Source organism: Manis javanica, chromosome 3 (genome assembly GCF_040802235.1).
Source record: "Manis javanica isolate MJ-LG chromosome 3, MJ_LKY, whole genome shotgun sequence".
NCBI classification, from domain to species: domain Eukaryota; kingdom Metazoa; phylum Chordata; class Mammalia; order Pholidota; family Manidae; genus Manis; species Manis javanica.
In genome coordinates, this window is record NC_133158.1 from 125,869,379 (window position 1) to 125,890,298 (window position 20,920).

The following is a 20,920-nucleotide window of genomic DNA, read 5'->3' on the forward strand; positions in this document are numbered from 1 at the left end:
GTCAGTAAATCTTACATACCAAGCTTATCGTGCAGAACCTCCCTAACCATTGAGGAGTAGTCTTACCCTGCCCTTGCTTAACCCCAGGATATATGTCTTGCAAGAATAATGTATAGTTATAGAAAATTGCTATGAGTTAAGTGCTTTGAAATTGCTATATAAACCCTTGGCTCTGAGTGCTCGGGGTCCTTGTTGAGACCCGCTGCATCGGGCTGACTTGGACCTCAGCTAGCTAGCTGAATAAAGACTTTGCTTGAATTTACATCTCTATGCCTGTGTAGTTTGTTCTCTGGGGAAGCCTCGGAAGCCTGGACCCTAACAGTAATACTTCCTAACAATTGCTTGCCCAGAGGTAAAGCATTATTCCTTACTGATTTCCTGTAATGCTTCCCTCACTTTTGTAATCTTAAATTTTCCTCAGTGGGTTTGAGTGAGCCATCTCTTGTGGTTAGAACCTGAGTGATACATAGTCCACTCATCTTCATCTTCAAAATAAATGGAAAATGCAGAAGTTTTAAAAGACATAATCACATTTACCATTTGAGTAATTTATCACTTCATAGTTAATACTCAATTGAATATCAGGAGAGCACTTCAAATTTTTTCAAATGCATGGAATTTTAAGAAGTCTTTTGTGAAGGGAATGAGGGCTTTTGGCATCTGTATGAGCTGGGACTTATTTTTAGATTTTGGATTCTTTTGCAGTCTGTCACTCTCAGAAACCACCTTTTAATGCAACCATAGTGGGATCCTTCTTCTTTGTTACTTGTAGTAGCTCTATGTAAGCACCACAATACTTTTGCAAATTTACACTTGGCCAGGTCTTAGAAAGAGGGCTACTTGAATTTCTGTGAGGAAATGAATGAAGAGATAATCTAAAAATGCATACCAAATTAAATGGTAGCAATCTATGTGTAAGTAAAATGTTTTATCTACACTCAGTGAATTTACATCCTGATTACTTGCTCAAAATCTTCTGATGTACTATCTACATAAAAAGGGTTTCCTAAGCAAATTAACAATATTAACAAAATTGTAGGTATATGTTGAGAACTACATAAAAGAACAAATTTTCCATGGGTCTTAATATATTTTCACAAGGACACAGCTATAAATATGCTAATTTCAAATTTATTCATTGAAGCAAATTCTGAAGAGCTCAACATCGTGTAATTAGTTGATATATTTTAAGTAAGTTTAACATGATTTATTGCTCAAACTTTTTACTTTATGGTTAGCTTTTTAATTTATCTGAATGATGAGCACTGATGAGTTTTTCTAGTGATATAATATTTTAAAAAATTAACTATACTGAACATATATAGTAGATTAATAGCAGGTAGATATTCAGTATTAGCCTGGGGATATGGAGTATATTCAGCAGTAAAGATGAAGCAAAATATTATTTATACTTTAAGTTGAAAACTCTTTACCAAACTAATCAAGATAATTTCCACTTTGGGTTTTCCTGGCTTTTCACTTATAGCACAATTTTTACATCACAATAATAAGGATATAGATGCCATAGTTTTATGAATTGTAACATTTATTAATGGTGATAATGAAACACACTATTTAAAATTGTCCTGACCTAAGGAAAAAAAAGCCTATAGGTTTGCTATGTGTATCTTGTTATATGTGTAGTGTACTTCCTCTCAATCTCTTTCAACAGCAAAACAGTTTAAAAAATATGCTCCTCTCTTAGAAAAAACATAGGCAAAAATCTCTTGGACATAAACATGAGCAACTTCTTCATGAACGTATCTCCCCAACCAAGGGAAACAAAAGCAAAAATGAACAAGTGGGACTATATCAAGCTGAAAAGCTTCTGTACAGCAAAAGACACCATCAATAGAACAAAAATACATCCTACAGTATGGGAGAATATATTCATAAATGACATACGCAATAAAGGGTTGACATCCAAAATATATGAAGAGCTCATGCACCTCAACAAAGAAAAAGCAAATAATCCAATTAAAAAATGGGCAGAGGAGCTGAACAGACAGCTCTCCAAAGAAGAAATTCAGATGGCCAACAGGCACATGAAAAGATGTTCCACATCGCTAATCATCAGAGAAATGCAAATTAAAACCACAATGAGATATCACCTCTTACCAGTAAGGATGGCCACTGTCCAAAAGACAAACAACAACAAATGTTGGCAAGGATGTGGAGAAAGGGGAACCCTCCTACACTGCTGGTGGGAATGTAAATTAGTTCAATCATTGTGGAAAGCAGTATGGAGGTTCCTCAAAAAACTAAAAATAGAAACACCATTTGACCCAGTAAATCCACTCCTGGAATTTACCCTAAGAATGCAGGAGCCCAGTTTCAAAAAGACATATGCACCCCTATGTTTATTGCAGCACTATTTACAATAGTCAAGAAATGGAAGCAACCTAAGTGTCCATCAGTAGATGAATGGATAAAGAAGATGTGGTACATATACACAATGGAATATTATTCAGCCATAAGAAGAAAACAAATACTACCATTTGCAACAACATGGACGGATCTAGAGGGTATTATGCTCAGTGAAATAAGCCAGATGGAGAAAGACAAGTACCAAATGATTTTACTCATCTGTGGAACCTAAGAACAAAGAAAAAACTGAAGGAACAAAACAGCAGCAGACTCAAAGAACCCAAGAATGGACTAACAGTTACCAAAGGGAAAGGGTCTGGGGAGGATGTGAGGGAAGGGAGGGATAAGAAGGTAAAAGGGGCATTATGATTAACAGACATAATGTGTGTGGGGGGGTACGGAGAGGGCTGTACAATGCACAGAAGATAAGTAGTGATTCTTCAGCATCTTACTACGCTGATGAACAGTGACTGTAATGGGGTGTGTGGTAGGGACTTGATGATGGTGGGAGTCTAGTAACCATAATGTTGCTCATGTAATTGTAGATTAATGATACCAAAAAAAAAGTTCCGGTCTTAAGAGAAATCCAATAGATTTAAGAAAATACATGTTAAATCATAGTTAATATTACACAAGAATTCTGTAGCAGGAATTAGTGCTTCACTGTGCTGGGCACTATTGTTGATAAAAAGTACAAAAAAATAGGGTTCCTGCTCTTAAGGAGAGCATAATTAATTTAAGAGAAGTGAGTTATCCAAACAAGACTATGTAAGAAGCCATGACATTACTGAGGACTGTTGGATGGAGAAAGTCAGTGTATGCAGAATGCTGACCATAGCTATAATCTGTTTATGTGCTAACCAGATTATAGTTATGTGACCTTGGCTAAAAATCCTGAAACAAGGCTCTCAAAGACAGCTATTACCTGACCACCCCACAAAAATCACTGGGAAGATCATTCTCATACCCTCAACTTTTCCCCACTAAGTTCTTTCTTTTTCTTTGGTTTCCTCTGATATTTTCCAGAATTCTGTCCTAAGCCATGTAATCTTTTCAGTTCTACAAAGTCTCCCCAAAAAACTGCTTGAATGTACCAAAGGTCCCTTAAGCTCCACATATCCAAAAATGAAATTAAGACAGATATGTTTCAGAAGATAGCAGAGTTTTCTCAGGTGTAATTTTCACACCTATAACTTCAATATACAGTACACTGACATTAGGAAAATAAAAAATAGTGGTCACATTTTCATTTTCAAAACAGTAACATTCCAGCATCAGCTTGCAGAAAAAATTAGAGAAAGAATGGAGAGTCCAGGCAAAAGATAATGATTATCTGAACTCAGGCAGTGGTAATGGGTTGTGGATCATAGGGCCAGGTTAAAGAGATTATATTAAGGAGGAGAAGAGGCAAATTTTACCCCTATGTTTTAGAGCATAAAAGCATTGGGATATTCTGATCTTTGGAAGTTTGCTAGGATTCCTTCTGAAACCCTTTTGGCCTTGTGCTTTTTGTGGTCTAGTGTTTGGATAAACTATCTCTATTTCTTTTATGGAAATTAGTTCAACATTTTATATCTACCATGGTTAACTTTCAGAATGTATATATTTCATTTAGGTTTTACAGTTTATTTGCACAGAGTTGTACCATACAATCAATTATGATTTAAAATAATTTTTATTGTCATTTTTTAATTTTTTGTTTTCTGCTGCTTAATTGCTTGATTAATCACCTAGTAGATTCTGTATTTTGTTAATTTTTTCCGAAGAACCAGCATTTTTGTTTTTAAATTCTACTCTTTTCTGTTTATTTCATTTTTGCTATTATTTTAATGTTCCCCATCTTCTGCATTGTTAATTTTTACCTGCTCTTAAGTTAACTTTTATATTATTCATGAAGAATTGACTTCTTTGTGATATTACATAAATCCTATTTAAAGCAAAAAATATCACTCAATTAGATATTTATTTTTCATTCTTTCATTTTTTTGTGTATAATCATATAAAGCTATGATTTTTTTCTCTGGTATTTGCTTTAATTGTATCTCATTATTTCTGATATATAGTGTCTTCACTACTATTATTTTTATAAGTAATTCTGAAATTTCAGTTCCCCTTTGACTTATTTTATAGCTGTTTAATTTTAGAAAAGTCTACTTATGTTTTGATTTTGATATTAATATCTGTATTTCATATATGAGAAAGTCATCTTTGTGTCAATTCTAGCTTATGAAGCTCATTGAGATTTTCTTTGGACTATAATATAGGGTGTATCTTCATGAATATTTATGTGCTCTTAGAAAGAAAATATACAGTTAAGCCTAGAACAACAGAGGGGTTAAGGGCACTGACCTCCCCCCACCACCAGTGCATAATTGAAAATCTGAGTATACCTTTTGTCTCCCCAAAAACTTAACTACTAATAGGCTACTGTTGATGGGAAGCCTTACCCATAATATAGTCAATTAACATATATTTTGTATGTTATATGTATTACATACTATATTCTTACAATAAAGTAAGCTAGAAAATACAAATTGATTTTCAAATCGTCACAAATCTTTACACTTTCAGTGAAAAAGGGTGGAGTAGGAAGGCAAGGTGGAAATCTCCTCCCACGTACACCCAAGGAAGCAACTACAGCTGAAACAACTAGCTCTGAAAAATGACCTAAAGACTGCAGAACAGACCATCTGCACCTGGTGAAGAAGAGAAGACATCACCACACAGAGAAGGGTAAAGTGGCAGAGCCATGATTGAGTAGGACCAAGCCCTTCCCACATCCCAGCCCACAAGTGGAGAGAGAGGAATGGAGTGTGTGTGGGGGGGAAACATGCTCAGGAACTCTTCATACTTGGCCCTGGAGATCTGCTGTGGGAATACAAGTTCACATTGCACTGGGCTCTGTTGATTAATGGGGTGAGATACCGGGGAAAGTTAGAGAACATTGGGAGTCTGAGACTCCTGATGCTAGAGGACAGGCACACTTCCTTGGTCTCACTGAGGCCTAAAACAGAGGTGACGGTTTAAAAAATATTTATCAGCAGTGGGAAGGGTGCCAGAGGGGTAGGGGCTGGATGGAACTCTATTTGCAGGAAAAAGGGCAGGTGGGTGAAGTGTCCCAAGCTCTCCCTTAGCCCAGCTGGCCTGATACACTTGGGAGCCAGCCCCAAATGCTCCTTCCCCCTCACTAGTGACTCAGCCCCCAGACATTTCTCTGTGCACCCACCTACCTGGCCTCCTGGGTCTAGCCATGAACAGAGTTTGCTTCCTGGCTGGCAGAGGGAGACTTTGCTGCCTGGAAGGTGTAAGGAGGCTTTCCCAGCTTTCCTGGCTTCTCTCAGCAGACCTGGAGAAGCACCGGTGGAAGCCAGCTCCAAATGCTCCTTCCTCCTTGCTGGCAGGCCCAGCCCAGTGCCCCACTCCCCTGTGCATGTGCCTGACCCACCCTATCAGCCCTGCAGCACTGCCATTGCTGCAGGGCAGAAAAAGGGCAGCACTGCCCACAATGATCCCAGAAAGAGCACTGCTGTTCAGCTCACAAAGTGCCTCTGATGACAGAGACCAACCACTACTGGCAGACAGGCAGGAAGGTGGCATAACCCACAGCTCACTAACAGCACATGTGGCTCCACTGAAAAGGAGAACCAGGCACAGGTAAGCAGAGTCTTGAGTTTTTGGGCACCACAGGATGCCTTCTTCATAAAGTCATTACTCTCTAGACTAGGAGGCATAGTGGATCTATCTACTACAAAGGACACAGAAACCCAGACAAAATGAAGAGGCAGTTATATTTTCCAAACAAAAGTATTGGAAAAGGCACCATAAAGAGGGCTAAATGAAAAAGAAATCACCAATTTTCTTGATAAAGATTTCAATATGATAGTCATAAATATGCTCACTGATATGCAGAAAAGTATTGATGATATCAGGGAGGATTTAAACAAAGAAGATTTGGTAGAGCCACTCAGAGCTGAAGAGTACAGTAGCTAAAATGAAACATACAATAGAGGGAATGAATAATAGATTGCTGCAAGTACAGGAGACAATCAATGAGATGGGAATTAGAGAACAGGAAAACAATGAAACAGAAACAGAGAAAAAAGGAAACTCTATAATTGAGAAGATGTTAAGAGACCTGTGTGACACCTCCAAATGAAACAATATTCACATAAAAAGGGTACTAGAAGGAAAAGAGAGAGAGAAATGAGTAGAAAGTCTCTTTAAAGAAATAATTGCTGAAAACATCCCCAATTTGGGGAAGGAAATAGTCACCCATATCCTGGAAGCACAGAGAGCCCCTAACAAAAGGGACTCCAGAAAGACAACACCGAGACATGTAACAAAGGATTAAGGATAAAGAGAGGATACTGAAGCAGTAAGAGAGAGGCAAAAAATTACAAAGGAAACCCCATAAGGCTGTTGGCAGATTTACAGTAGAAAGTTCACAGGCCAGAAGGGAGTGGCATAAAATATTTAATATACTGAAACAGAAGGACCTTCAACCAAGAATCCTCTACCCAGCAAGGTTATCATTCAGAATTAGAGTAGAGATTAAAAGTTTCCCAGATAAAGAAAACTTCAAAGAATTTACCACCACTAAACTGGCCTTGTAGGATATGTTAAAGGGACTTCTGTAGATGGATATGTTCTTAACCATAAATATTTTTCATCAGGGAAAATGAACCCACAGTAAAGGTAATAGACCAATTACCTACTAAGCAAGTATGAAGTTAAAAAGAGTAGTAAAATCAACTATACAAAATATCAATCAAGGGATACACAAAAAATTCAGATATGTGTTATGGCATCTAATACATAGTATCGAGGAGGAAAAAAGTAAGAAAGTACTTTTAAAGTGCCCAAATATAGACATATATTTAGGATACTTATCTATGAACCATATGGTAACTACAGCCCTAAAACTTTTAACAGATACACAAAATGTTTTTTAAAAATCTTATCTGAACACTAAAGGAAACCAAGTAATAAGAGTATAAGAGAGGAAGAAAGGATCAGAGACAAAAGCAACCAGAAAACAATAAAATGGCAATAAGTACATATATATCAATAATTACCTTAAATGTAAATGGATTAAATGCTCCAATCAGTTGACATGGGGTGGCAGAATGGATAAAGAAACAAGACTGAGACTCATTTCAGACCTAGAGATATACATAGACTGAAAGTGAAGGGAAAAAGATATTTCATGCAAATAATAGGGAGTAAAAGCAGGAATAGCAGTACTTGTATCAGACAAAATAGATTTCAAAACAAAGTAACAAGAGACAAAGAAGGACATTACATAACAATAAAGGATACAGTCCAATAAGAGGATATAACAGTTATAACTATCTATACATCAACATAGGAGCACCTAAATATGTAAAACAAATACTAACAGAACTGAAGGGTAAAATAGACTGGAACTCAATATTAGGGAACTTTAACACGCCACTTACATTAATGGACAGATTAACCAGATGGAAAATAAATAAGGAAACAGAGGCACTGAACAAGACATTAGACCAGATGCACTTAACATATATATACAGAACATTCCACTCAAAAGCAGCAGGGTATATATTTTTCTCAAGTGCACATGGAATGTTTTCCGGAATAGATCACATATTAGGACACAAAAGGAGACCCAGGAAGTTAAAAATGACTGAAATTGTATCAAGCATCTTTCCAGATCACAGTGGTTTAAAACTAGAAATAAATTAATTACACAAACAACCCACAAACAATATGTATCTAAATAATCAATGGATCAATGAACAAATCAAAGAAGAGATCAAGCAGTACATGGAGACAAGTGAAAACAAAAATACAACAGCTCAAAATATGTGGGAAGTTGCAAATGCAATTCAAAGAGGGAAGTACAAAGAAATACAGGCCTACCTCAAGAAACAAGAACAATCCCAAATAAAGTATAAACTCATAACTAAAAAAACTAGAAAAAGAACAAATGAAACCCAAAGTTAGTAGAAGGTGGGACATAATAAAGATCAGAGCAGAAACAAATGAAATAGAGAAAAATAAAATAATAGAAAAAATCAGTGAAACCAAGAGCTGGTTCTTTGAGAAAATAAAAGACAAACCCCTAGCCAGACATATCATGAATAGAAGACAAGTAAAGAAATAAAATCAGAAACAAAAATGCAATAGTCACAACTTACACCACAAAAATACAAAGAATTATTAGAGAATTCTGTGAAAACTTACATGCCAGTATATTGGACAACCTAGAAGACATGGAGAACTTCTGAGAAAAGTACAACCTTTGAAGACTGACCTAGAAAGAAACAGAAAATCTGAACAGACCAATTATCAGTAATGAAATTGAACTGGTAATCAAAAAACTCCCAACAAACAAAATCCCAGAATTTGATGGCTTCACAGCTGAATTCTACCAAACAGTCAAAGAAGAACTAATATTCATCCTTCTTAAAGTATTTCTGAAAGTAGAAGACCAGGGAATACTTCCAAACTTATTCTATGAGGGCACCATCACTCTAATACCAAAACCAAAGATACTACAAACAAAATTATAAACCAATATCCCTGATGAACATAGATGCAAAAATCCTCAACAAAATATTGGCAAACCAAATTGAAAAAATATATCAAAAGGATCATCCATCATGACCAATTGGGATTTATTCCAGGGATGCAAGGATGGTACACAGTCTTTGTGAATCAGTCAGTGTAATACACCACATTAACAAAAAGGATAAAAACCACATGATCATCTCAATAGTTGCTACAAAAGCATTTGACAAAACTCAACATCCTTTCATGATAAAAACTCTCAACAAAATGGGAATAGAGGGTACACACCTCAACATAATAAGACCATATATGACAAACCTACAGCCAATATCATACTCAGTGACAAAAAGCTTTCAGCTTTTCCTGTAAGATCAGGAGCAAGACAAGGATGTCCACTCCCACTACTTTTATTCAACATAGTACTAGAGGTCTTTGCCACAGCAATCAGACAAGATAAAGAGATAAGAGGCATCCAAATTGGTAAGGAAAAAGTCAAACTGTTGTTATTTCTGGATGACATGGCATTATATATAGAAAACTGTAAGCACCAAAAAACTATTAGAAGTAATAACTGGATTCAGCAAAGTTGCAGGATACAAAATTAACACATAAAAATCTGTAGAGTTCCTATGTACTAGCAGTGAACTAACAGGAAGAGAAATCAGGAAAACAATTACATTTACAATTGCATCAAAAAGAATAAAATACCTAGGAGTAAACTTAACCTAGGAGTTGAAAGACCTGTACCCTGAAAACTATAAGACACCCATGAGATAAATTTAAGAAGACACAAATAAGTGGAAACCTATCCCATGTTCATTAACAGGAAGAACTAATAGTATTAAAGTGGTCATTCTGCCCAAAGCAATTTACAGATAGATTCAATGCAATCCCAATAAAAATTACAACAGCATTTTTCAATGAACTGTAACACGTAATTCCAGAATTCATATGGAACCACAAAACACCCTGAAGAGCCAAAGCTATCCTGAGAAAGAAGAAAGTTGTGGGGGTGTTAATGCTTCTGACTTTAAGTTTATACTACAAAGCTGCAGTAATCAAAACAGTATGGCAGTGGCCAAAAAAACAGACCCACAGATAAGTTGAACAGAACTCTAGATATAAACTCACACATATGTGGTCAATTAATATATGATAAAGGAGTCATGAAAATAAAATGGGAAAAAGTCTCTTCCATAATGGGTGTTGGAAAAACTGGGCAGCTACACGAAAGAGAATGAAACTGGATTACTATCTAACTCGATATACAAAAGTAAACTTGAAATGGATCAAAGACATGAATATAAGTCATGATACCATAAAACTCTTAGAAGAAAACATAGGCAAAAATCTCTTGAACATAAGTATGAGCGATTTTTTCCTGGACACATCTCCCTGGGCAAAGAAAACAAAATGAACACTGAGCAAGTGGTACTACATCAAACTAAAAAGCTTCTGTACAACAAAGGACACCGTCAACAGAAGAAAAAGGCATCTTACAATATAGGAGAATATATTCATAAATGACTCATATGATAAGGGGTTAAAATCCAAAATATATTAAGAACTCATACAACTGAGAGTAGTTGTTGAACCAGTATGTTGTATACCTGAAACTAATATGAGATTGTATATCAACTATACTTCAATTTAAAAATTATATAAAAAATTGGTATAAATGTCCAAAAATTTTTCTAATGTATTTATTGAAAAACATTCAAATTGGTAAGGAAAAAGTCAAACTGTTATTTCTGGATGACATGGCATTATATATAGAAAATATATAATGTGAGTGGACCCTTGCACTTGAAACCTGTGTTGTTCAAGGTTTAACCATATTTTCTATTTTAGGGGGAAAAAGTCTGATATATATTCATATAATTTATTTTATTGGTTATGTTTTTACAGCCTCTATATCTTTATTTTTTTACCACTTTACCTGTCTTTACTAACATTGTGTATTATTTTGGGTTGGTTATTTCTCCTTGCATCTTTTGTAGTTTCTGCTTTATAAAGTGGTTGTTATGAAATTTGGTGCATAAATATTAAAAATGCTTATATATTTATGGTCTTTTGCATATGCCATGTCATATGCCTTAACTGTGACTTCACATCTTTCTGTTACTCGTTCATTTAGTCTGAGTTTTAACATTTTTATATCCAGAATTTCATATTCAGTTAAATTTAATTTATATTGAAGTGTTACTAATTTTCTCTGCTTTGTGGTTTGTGTCTTTCTGTCTTCCTTTTGTAATTTCTGCTGCTGAAAATTTTTGATTTCTATTCATTTTTGGATGAGAAAATTTGAGGTACAAGAAGTTCAGTGATGGGTTCACACTATTAATTAATGTAAGAATGGAGATTATGACCCAGGTCTTTTGACTTCCAACATGTGACTTTCCTGAGCTATTCTAAATTCAAATAGACAGAGTTCCAATGAATGTAAAACAAATAAGGATACTGAGAGACTGAATACACAGATAATGGCCAGACTGTATATGAATAGAACTCTGATCCACAATTTGCAGCAACCTGCCTAGGAAACCAAACCATCATCTGCAATAAGTACCCTAGTGAGCCAGTTTGCTGTACATCAGACTTGTAGGAAGTCTGACTACTGTTTCTAGTAACAGCCGAGGAAACCAAACAATAATACCTGTTATAATCTGCTCCAAATGGGCAGGACTTGATTAATAACTAACAGCTTTCAAGATTTTCTGCTTCCAATTTAGGACCAGCCAGAAAAAGCCAAATATATATCTCTAGTGAATCATGTAGGATGCCCCACCTCTAGTCAACTAGCATCTAGCCTCGTCATACCAATAGCCTCTTTCAAGGCACACCTGAAGCCTTTCCTTTTGTCCACTATAAACTTTCCCACTCCTGTGCTTGCTTTTGAGTCTGCCAAAATGCAAGTAACAGTAACTAACTCCTTTCCTTAAGCAAGTTCTCAGTAGTTTTCGCTTGTTTTAATTTGGCTGGTCTTCATTTTTTCCACACTACTGTTACTCATAATCAAATATTTTCTTCAACATAACTCAGACACGACTTTCTCTAGAGAGGACTATCTTCCCCTTAACTTTTATTTAGTGGCCTCATCTTCATTTCTTATTCTCCTCTAGGGCATTGAACTGTCAACAGAGGTCTGCCCCTTGTTTCTTAATGTTATTTGTGAGGACTTTATCTGCCACTGTCATTCCACTTCTCATCTGAGGTTCAGGCAATCCACTTAGATTACCTTATTCCCTCTTCCAACATTGGTTGCAGGCTTCTATGACCCATTTCTGTCTTCATCATGTTGTGTGGGACATATTTACATTCTCCGACTCTGCGTTGTCCAATAAGGAAGCCACTATTCATGTGCGGCTATCAAGCTTTTGAAATGTAGCAACCAAATTGAGATGTGTGCTGCAAGTGTGAAATACACAGTAAATTTTGAAGATGACAAAAGACAGAAAGAATGTAAAATTCTCAATTATTTTTATTTTAATTTCACATTGAAATTTTGAGTTAAACAAAATATATAATTAAAACTAATTTCACATATTTCTTTTTACTTTTTAAATACAGCTATTAGAAAGCTTTCAAGTGCATATGTGATGCCCAGCATATTTCTATTAGCTAGTCCTGGTCATCACCTATCTTTCCCCCTTCACCATTACCCTAAAATCTGGCTCTGTTGAAACATATTCACAGCCTCTGAATTTCTAAATCTATTTTTTTCTTTGGTCTTTTTCCTGTGCTTCATGCAACTGAAATCCCCACTTTCTTGATTATCTTCCTCCCTTGACCTCTATAACTCTAAGTCACTACTTTTCTTACCTGATTTCTGATTACTGTTGCCTGTCCCTTTCAATGGCTTCTCTTCATCATACCTTGAAGGTCTAGCCATATGCTCTGCTTGTCTTTCTTTACTTTTCCCCATTGAAATATTTCATCCATTATAATGCCATAACCATTGCATGAATGAAAGTGATCAAATTGCCATCTCCGGACCTGGCCCCTCTCTTTAGCTGAAGTATTGTTTCTGCAGCTATTTGTTAAGACTTCCTGTTACAGGTTTGAGAATTCCATATATAAAGTGAAATGTATCACTTTACTCTCAAAACTTCCTCTCTTTTCTGTTTCTGCTGGGATATCATAATTCTCTTTTTCACCCAGCATTAAACCTTTAAGTTGTACTCTTTCCTCTTTCCTTAGCCTCTCCTATCCATTCAGTCAGGAAGACCTAAAGGCTCTTCCTAATGTCCCTTATATCTGTTCCTTCTCTCTGGTGCCACAGATGGAAGTCCTCACATGCTGCTCAGAGAACTGCTGCTTTCTGAACTCATAGTACCTGGGAGAATGGCATTGATGCGAAAGACCAAGGGGGATGGGAAGTGATGATGGCCATTTCAAGATAATTACTCCAAAATGCTTTATTCACAGTATTTTTTTAAATGGCTGACATCATTTTATCTCATGAATAAAAAAAATCCTGTTTTATGGAGTCACAGTCAGAGGTAGCATTTTTTATTTGGTGGTAATGTTAAATGTAGTCAAGTTAAATGTAGACATACAGCCAGAAAAGACAGAATGAAAGCACAGTTTAGACATTAGAAGAATTGAAAAGAAAAATGAGCTTTATCACTCAAGCCACATTGAGTATGAAATATACTACAGTCACAGTGTTCTGAAATCCCCTTTTAGGGTGCATATTTGGACTGTGAAAAAGGCTGTGTAAACACTATGGCTTTTGTATCTTTGATAATTTTTTAACTATTTAATATTTTGTTGTTTTGGATTTTAAGCCCTTTTTCCTCCCCTTCTTTTTTTTTTTTTTATTGAATAGTGGTCCCTAGAGAGACAAAAGTTATTTTATACATTCTTTTAATTGCTTTGACAATTTCTGTATGATATTTTTTGACCACAGGAAGACTCCACAATTCTTGAAGACATGAGAAAGAAAATTGCAAGGAATCAAAGCATGAAGATCTTTGGATGGTCCCGTGTAGAAGTTACTTAGGCAATTCAAATAAAATATAAACACTATGTAATACAAAGTTGTATCTGAGTTTGGGCAGGCTGGTGGATGAAAGTGTCAAGGGTCTGTGCTCTGTTGCTCTCCCTGCCAATGGCACATGACACTGTATTTTTCCTTCAAGTTCTACTTTATATAGACAGACTGTTCCCTTCAGTGTATCTCCTCATAAAAGCCTTTGCTTTTTTGTTGTTTTGTTATTTAAATCTGTGACATTATTCTGATGCTATCTATCTTAAAAGATCAGCAAGTACAGTGCTCAGCTTGACAACCATGTTATAATTTTGATTTCGGTGTACCTACCCAGTCTCAGTTGTCCTTCAATATGATTCCCATCTGATCATCTTTTCCTGGTCTAAGGAGAGATACTCCTGATATTAGTATCATTTGCTTCTGTTTTAGTTTGCTGGTTCTCAAACATAGTGTGCATAACTAGTGTAACTTAGAAGAGCTAATTTAAAGTGCAGGTGACATGTCACCAGTCCTAAAGATTCTGATTCATTAGGTCTAGGATAAATATTTAGCAGGTTCTCTAGTTGTGATGGTAAGATTATACTGTGAGCAAAATGAACTTAGTGAATTTAAGAAAATGTGCTCCCTTTCCTAAGTTATGTGTGCATAGTAATTCCTATTTTCTATTAAGGACTATAATTTTTATGTCCATATACATGGAATTGCAGATATCAAAATATTTAGGGGCAGAGTGAGGAAAAATGTACCTGGTGTGTGAAACTTACAGTGATATAAAGAAAACTTTAAAATACGTTTGCCTTCTAGATAGCTTTTTATTTTTTTATCACCTTAAATAGAAAACAGTCAAGGGTCAGTTTTATTTGTAGAACTCATCAGTAGAACAGCTAGGCTGGGTTATTAGTGAAGTGCAGAGATGGGCAGGTTCCCATATTTAGTCTTTCATCTTTTTGTTACTTTCAAGGAAGAGAGAAGTATTATTGAGATTGAGAAATCCCACCCACCTTTTATTGTGGTAAAATATGCATAACATAAAATGTACCAATTTAACCATTTTTAAAGGTATAGTTCTGTGGCATTACAGACATTCACATTTTGGGCAATCATCATCACCCTCCATCTCCAGAACATTTTCATCTTCTCCAACTGAAACTGTTCACTTTAAATACTCACTCCCTATTCCTCCCTACCCCCAGCTTCTGGCATCACTATTCTACATTCTGTCTCTGAATTTGACTACTCCATGTACCTCATGTAAGTGGAATCATACAGTATTTGTCCTTTTGTGACTGGCTTACTTCACTTAACATAGTATCTTCAAGGTTCATCCATGTTGTAGCATATGTCAGAATTTATTTTTTTTAAAGGCTGATTAATATTCAATTGTATGTATATGCCATGTTTTGTTTGATAGATGCTTAGGTTGCATACATCTTTTGACTTCTGTAAATAGTGCTCTTATGAACATGGTGTACAAATATCTATTTGAAGGAAATAGCCCCTTTTCTAGTTTAGAAAAAAACCTAGAAGTTCATTTGTATGATCTTTAGATTCATACAATTTCTCTATCCTCAGCCATTTACTCATAAAGGGGATATAATACTACCATTTGCTTGCAGAACACAGAAATCCCTGAGCGGAAGACCTGCTGAAGATATTTATTTATCTTCTGTTTTGACACAAATAACATACTTGCTCAACAGACAGTGAAGTCTGCAATTGAAATACTGCTCTGGAACTGAAGTGCAGGTTTGCCAACCAGTGACCTGAAACCAATCCACAGGCACTGGCAACATAACATACATGATATAGGGGTATAAGAGAAAAATAAAAATACAGCAGAATACTCATTAAACCTGTAGCAGGCTTGTTTCTACTTCAGGTCTTTCTGCCTTTAAAAGAAAGAAAGGAGTCTTAGCAGTGACGTAGAACTAAAGAACCAGGTGTACGGTGGATGTGCTTTCCAAAAGGTAAATATAGGCAGAAAGAAGCCTTTCCTGGGTCATTGGGTTCAGCAGAGGCCTAGGAACAAAAGAATGTTGCCTTGGGGTATCCCCTCTGGCAGTCTTTTCTGACTCCCCCAGTCTGTGTTGGTGCACTCACTGCACCCTATGAATATCTCCTCGTGACACGCCCCTCCTAGGCCTCCTCTCTGCTAACCCTCCTGAGTATGGAAAAGAGGAACAGTTAAATCAAAGCAAAGCAACCAAGAAATAATAGATACAGTGAGTAGCAGAGACAATGATGTGTTAGAGAACAAAGGAATTGATTCATTTTGAAGCTGACTCAGAAGTAGTAAGGGGGAGGGCATCAGCTGGAATTGGAACAAGTAGGATCTGGCTGGGTGGAGAGGATGAGGGGCGCTCTCTGAGATGGGAACTTGTATAAGTTCCAAAGGTGGAAGTTAGGCCAAATAGACTTTTTTTTGCCAGTACTAGAATGTTCTTTCTAAAAAAAAAAAAAAAAAAATGACAGTTTAAATCCAAGCAGCTCTCTCCTTTACAAATACTTCTATTCTTAATAACATTAAAAAAGCTTCCTGTCCTTAAGTTTTTTTTTGAGATGACTAGACATCACAGCCTGACAAGATTATCTCTTTTCAAGGACTTGTTATAGTGTCAGGAACAATTTAGCCACTTTTCTCAACTTTGCAAACTGGGTCAATCTGTGTAAATTTGCAGGTTAAATTCTGAGTACCTATCAGAGTACTAGGGTGAGGTTTGGCAGAACTGGGTCTTTAGATTGATAACTTTATGCAGAGGTTGCCAAAGGAATTAAAGACATAAAGGATGTATAGGATTCTCAATATCTGGTAAATTTATTGGTAGTTTTGCAGTTTTTCTCTTATCTTTGATTCAGCAGTTCTAATGAGCAGCTTGAGAATGTGTACAATAAATACTCACTAAAGAGCAATTAGAACGAATACCCATTGAACATTCAATGGAGTTTACACATTTCCCTGAAGTAATTAACATTCCTTTTCCTTGTTTTGTTTAAATTTTGTTTTTACTGAAATTACCTTAATGTTGGTCTTAGTGAAATAATTTAAAATAAGTTGTTGGAATTGGATCTTTCTTGATTAAGTGCTAGAAATGGTGAGGTTAATTAGACTCAAACTATATCTGAAGTTGCTGAGTACAGATCAATGGTCCTGACGTTTTCTAAGAGTCTTTTTTTGTCCCACATTAGGCTTGGGTTTTAAGAAGTAGAGCGCCGCATCGTCAGCCTTGGAGCTCCATTTTGTACTTGCATGCTTGTGAAAACAAACACACAGAGGGCTGATGAGTTGGAAGAATTATACTGAGTTGGGAGGACTCCTTCCTTCTTGCCTCTGCCTTAGAAACATCTAGTACAAATTTCATCACCCCAACTGGGGCTGAGAGGAGTCTTAGCTGAAATGTTCTGAAAGTCTAGCCTTTTTGGTAGAAAAGCAAGAATTTCTAGAAATTAAAAGACCGTTATCCCTGAACCAAAGGGTGTCAACTGAAAGAGATATGTCCCTATCATCCACAAATCACATCTCTTGCAAATATAATGGCTCTCAAAGCTGTTAACCATTTTCCAGTGGAATAAGAACTTGGAGGTAATAACAAAGTGACCCTGTTAGCCTCCCACCTTTATCTTCCACCTCAGAAGTGAATTTCATACAACAGTTTTAACAGTAGAAGTGTGAATGACTCAACTTAGAACTGCATTTTGTGCTTGTTTTGAAGACATGTCAATGCAAAATTATAAACCCACAATACTTTGGTACAAACATAACATCATTACAAGTAGTAATCAACAACTATCAACAAACTGGATTGATAATGTTGAAGCTAAATGAAAAGTTCTTTATAATTAAAAAAACAAGAATTGAAGCAATTAATGACCAGAAGCAATTCATTCATTCATTCAGCATACAAAATATACTGAACATCTACAATATTCCAGATATGCTATGGGCTGAGTACATAGTGGTGAAAAAAATATGCATGATCCCTAATCTTACATAACTTATTTATAGTATAGTGGGAGTGACAGACTTTAAACAAATTAATTACAATTATGATAAACAATATAGAATAAAAATACAATGTTATTGTTATGATGGTATATAATGCCTATGAGATAATTTAGGGGATATAACATGTAATCTTATGAAAGCTAAAAAGATGAGGAGGTAGGGAAAAATTCTAGTATTGGATTAATTTTAGTTTCTATAACCAAATTTAAGTAATGCTTAATACATCATTTAGTAGGTTACTAGTAAGTATCCTTTTAATAATAAATACATATGTACATAACAATAAAATCTATGGTATTACATGGCATTTATCTAGCCTATGTCTATAAGAACCAAAGAAATAACTCATAATTTTGAATCAGATACCATCAGGAGTTACCTTGCCATTACCAAGGTATCAAAGACCAGTTTAAGAATCACCAGCCCAGACCAAGGGCTAGCAGATTGCAACCTGTGTTTGTTAAGTCCATGAGCCAAGGATGGTTTTTACAGTTTTAAAATGGTTGAAAAATAAATTTAAAAAAATGTTTTGTGATATGTGTAAATTATATGAATTTCAGTGTCCATAATAAAGGTTTATAAGGACACAGCCATACTATTTTATGTACTGTCTGTGGCTGCTTTTGTGCTACAAAGTCAGAGTTGAGTAGTTGTGATAGAGAATTTATGACATGTAGAGCCTAAAATATTACTGTCTGGCCCTTTACAGAAAAATTTGTTGACCTCTGGCCTCATCTATAACAATTTAAGTGACTTCCTATTAGCAGCATCATCACTAGTCCTCATCTTTGTAACTTCTTAAAAGGTCTTAGGAGTAAGATCCCCAGAATAATAAAATTCTTTGTGATGGCAAATTGACTGTGTCATGGGGTGCCCAGATATTTGACTAAACGTTATTTCTGGATATGTCTTTGGGGATGTTTCTGGATGAGATTAGCATTTGAATTGGTAGACTGAGAAAATCAGATTTCCCTCCCCAATGTGGACAGTATCATCCAATCCACTGAGGGCCTCAACAGAACAAAAACGCAGAGGAAGTGAAAACTTGTACTTTGTGCTGACTACTGTGAAACTTACACCATCAGTTCCCCTGGTTCTTAGGCCTTTGGACTTAGACTGAACTATACCACCAGCTCTCTCCAGCTTGCAGATAGTAGATCATGGGACTTTTCAGCCTCCATAATTACATGAGCAGTAAATCACAATAAAGCAGTAAATCAATCTCTTTCTCTCTCTTTGTATATATGTAAATGTGTATGTATGCATATGTATGTATGTATGTCATACATATGCATACATACATACAATTGGTTTTGTTTCTCTGGAAAACCTTGACTAATGCATTTTTTACAGCTAGGTTGATGAATACAGTAAGGTCAATACTAATCAGTTGGTTTTGGGCCAAAGTAATTAAAGGCAATTTAAAAAATTTTGGTTGCTGATTCATGAATGGAATGAACTTGACTGCATAGATGTACAGTTAGTCAGCTGCAGCAAAAATATATGATTCTGAACCAAGCGAGGATTTTTGGCAAAGTGATTATCACAGTGATTTGAATTTCCTTAGTGATTTGAATTTGGGAGACAAGATGAAAATGAAATTTACTCTTGATATCAGGAGGCCTACTTTCAAGCATTGTTCATCTGGCAGGCTTTGAGACCTGTTGCCTTCTTGTAAAGGTACTCAGACCTATGATCATTGGCTATGTGAGTCTGTATGGTGGTAGAATCTCTCTGAGTTTCTAGATTGTCCCTGAGAGTTGATCTCTAAGGGGCCTCCAGTTTTCTTTATTAGAGAGTCCTGCCTCAGAGTATCTCTTTGTTTTTATCTCTCAGTTGGCCATATCTCACAGCATTCCATTTCTCCTTTGAGCCTTAATTAAACACCACAAATTGAGATTGAGATTTGGAGATCTCATGCTACAAGAGGAGCAATCATCAGATTTGCCCCATAGCCTGGAATTTACTTTTCAGCTTCTCACTCAGCAGCCCCACTTCCCATTCTTCTGTCTACTTTCTCTGAGCCTTTTTCAAAGTGATTGCTCCAAACTGAGGTTGTCTTTAGGCCTATGGATATTTCAGGCATAACTCTTACTGTTTCTCTTTCAGTTTCAAGCCTGCTCCACCCATAGACCCAATACTACCTCCAGCTCCCCAGATCTAAAATTAATCTTTAATATGTTTCATCATATAATAAGGAACATTTAGTCAGGAATCTTCACAGAATCAGAACCAATAGGATATATGCCTATGTATATAATTGAATGAGGTCCACAAAGGAAACTGTTTATTCAGGATTGCCTGATTTAAATATTAATCTCATCTAAAAACACCTTCTAGTTGACTAATTAACCATCATATTGACTATGTCAAACTTTGTGTTGGTTTCGCTATTTAGTTAGCATTTGTTAAGTCCCAACTGTTTGTAAGGCACTTTATTCCTATGTGAATCATACAGCAACAGCAGGTTAGGCAGTAATGTGTATCATTTTACTGATAAAAAGTTTTAAGCTCTGTGAGGTTAAAAACACTGTTCAAGATTACATAGCATGTTAATGGCAGGCACAGGATTATGAACTCAGGCTTGGTTGATTCAAAGTCTATGTTCTTTCTATTGTGCCACAGGAACAGAGAGGACAATTTCTGCTCCTGAGCTGTTGATTAGATGATGCCTTATAGGACTAGAAAGTACAACTTACTGATATGCAAAGCCACAATTTATGCAACTTTGTCAGCTGTATGTTTTTTTGGTACTTAGAAGGGAATATGGCAGATGTCAGGAAGCAACAGGCATCTGCTGTAGCCAGAAATCTGCACCCACATAAACATCAGTTGCCTAAATGTTTTCTTTCATATATCCTGATATTTCTCAGAAGTACACCATCTGCTCATTGAATAGATACCAGAACATGTCTGCTGCAGTTTTTTTTTTTTAGTTGCTACTTCTCTTATAATGCATTACTTTGGCTCTTATGCTTACTTATTCCAATCCTGTAAGGCAGCCC

At 35.9% G+C, this 20,920-nt stretch overlaps 1 long non-coding RNA gene across 1 annotated transcript in view; it reads left to right on the forward strand.

The window, feature by feature from the left end:
- The window catches only part of LOC108405023 (uncharacterized), a 28,742-nt gene extending 14,781 nt beyond the window's left edge, over window positions 1–13,961 (forward strand). The window contains exon 3 of the long non-coding RNA XR_001855070.3: window positions 13,832–13,961. This is a non-coding gene — a long non-coding RNA (uncharacterized lncRNA). The remainder of the gene's footprint in view (window positions 1–13,831) is intronic.
- Window positions 13,962–20,920: the final 6,959 nt, after the last annotated feature.